Genomic DNA, 2,348 nt, shown 5'->3' with positions numbered 1-2,348 from the left:
TTCAAAGTCTATCTGCACCGATCTTAAGCTTCTACCTCCTTCATCACTTCTTAGGTAATGTCTATCGATATCACTATTGCTGTGATTTCCAGTTGATGTCAGCATCTTGCAGATTTTAACATCTATGGCATAGATTTCTTCGTTTCCTCTACAGACCAGTCAAGTATCCAAAATGTTGGAATCAGCACTGGTACTGCAAATGCATTGTGGAATATTGTCTTGTTATAAGAGAAGAACTGTGACTATCATATTTTTCTAAGTTTGGCATAATATTCCTTTCTTCTATAAGCACAAGAGATCAGGAGTTCAATTCCTGGTAGTGTATTGACTCCTTGATCAAGACACTTTACTTCAAGTTGCTCCAGTCCACTCAGCTGGCAAAAATGAATAGAACCGGTTATTCAACGGGCCAGCCTCGTCACAGTTGGTACCTCACACTGAGAAGAACGTTAAGGCTAAGTGAGTCTATGAAGTACTCAGCCACATGCGTGTTAATTTCATGAGCAGGCTGTTGTGTTGGCCAGATCAACTGCAACCGTCATCGTAATCAATGGAGCACTTGTTATTCACATGCATGGTACTGGCCACTCTGAGTTATCTCCCTTAGTTCATACTTGTGGAATTTATGGAATTTACCAACGCCATAAATATATTCTACCCTTTTTATATAATGTCTATGCCCCTTGGCTGCTGGAGATTGGTTAGGACACTTGTTGTGCTGATGATGCCTACTGAGGCAGAAACATGTATATTTTTTTATATTCTCTTATCTCTAGATAATAAGCCAGTTCTTTTCCTTAATATGTCAACTTTAGAAACTTCATGAGACTTGAGATTATCTCCCCTTCTTATATGGAGCTGTTCCAATTGTGATACGTCCTCTAATGGCAGAGGTTAATGTTTTATGGTATTTGTTTATGTTTTGTGTGTGTCTGTGTGTATGTATATGTATATATATACATATACATATATATGGGAGAATGTACGAAAAAAAACAATAACAGACGAGGACAGGTGGTGTAAACAACAAAAGGATGTATTAGTATGACGCTCGGAAATACGGAAAGTCTTTAACGTTTCGAGCTACGCTCTTCAACAGAAAGAATATGGAAAAAACAAGGAGAGAAACACGGAGAAAAAAAATTGAATGGTGTTGGTCAACGGTCTATCATATATATATGTGTGTGTGTGTGTGTACATATATACGAGGGAGTGCTAAAAAGTTCCTGGTTTAAAGGGTATTGTGAAAGACCTGGTTGGAGGCCCAGTCTTCGAAAAACTGAAGGACTGCTGCAATAAGTGTGTGAGCCTGTGAGGAGAATATGCGGAATAGATCATGATTTACTGATCCTTCTGTATTTTTTTTTTTACCCAAAGCCAGGCACTTTTCAGCACCCCCTTGTGTCTGTGTATATATTTGTCTTGCTGGATTGCCGAAATGTACAAGTTTTTTCCATTCTCTCTCTGTTTATTTTCTCTTATTACTTTCTGTTGAAGAGTGCAGGCTCGAAATGTAAAACACTTTTCCATTTTCTTTGTAAGCTTAGTACTTATTCTATTGGTCTCTTACGCCGAACCGCTAAGTTATAGGGATATAAACACATCAACATCGGTTGTCAAGTGATGGTGGGGGTAACAAACACAGACACAGACACACACAGACAGAGTAGAAAAGAATATATTACAATTAAAAAGGCAGTGAGCTGGCAGAAACGGTAGCACGCTGGGCGAAATGCTTAGCGGTGTTTCGTCTGTTTTTATGTTCTGAGTTCAAATTCCACCGAGATCAACTTTGCTTTTCATCCTTTCGGGGTCAATAAACTAAGTACTTGTTGCATACTGGGGTCGATCTAAAAAATTTGGGGCCTTGTGCCTAGAGTAGAAAAGATTATTCAGGCACAAGGTGGCGAGCTGGCAGAACATTAGTAGGCTGGCCTTTAATCCTTTCGGGGTCGACTTTGCCTTTCATCTTTCGGCGTTGATAAATTAAGTACCAGTTACGCACTGGGGTCGATATAATTGACTTAATCCCTTTGTCTGTCCTTGTTTGTCCCCTCTATGTTTAGCCCCTTGTGGGCAATAAAGAAATAAGAAACGTTAACAGGCTGGGCGAAATGCTTAGTGGTATTTCGTCGGTCTTTACATTCTGAGTTCAAATTCCACCAGAGTCAACTTTGCCTTTCATCCTTTTGGGGTCGATAAATTAAGTACCAGTTGCATACTGGGGGCCGATCTAATCGACTACCACCCCCCCAAAAAAAATTGGGGGGATTGTGCCTCGAGTAGAAAAGAATACATTGCAATTAATAATGATGATAATAATAAAGAAAAAAAATGATAACACAGAG

The sequence above is a fragment of the Octopus bimaculoides genome, chromosome 2 (assembly GCF_046866305.1).
Source record: "Octopus bimaculoides isolate indiv1 chromosome 2, ASM4686630v1, whole genome shotgun sequence".
In the NCBI taxonomy this organism is placed as follows: Eukaryota; Metazoa; Mollusca; class Cephalopoda; order Octopoda; family Octopodidae; genus Octopus; species Octopus bimaculoides.
The sequence above is the reverse complement of the archived record's forward strand: the minus strand, read 5'-3'. Positions refer to the sequence as shown.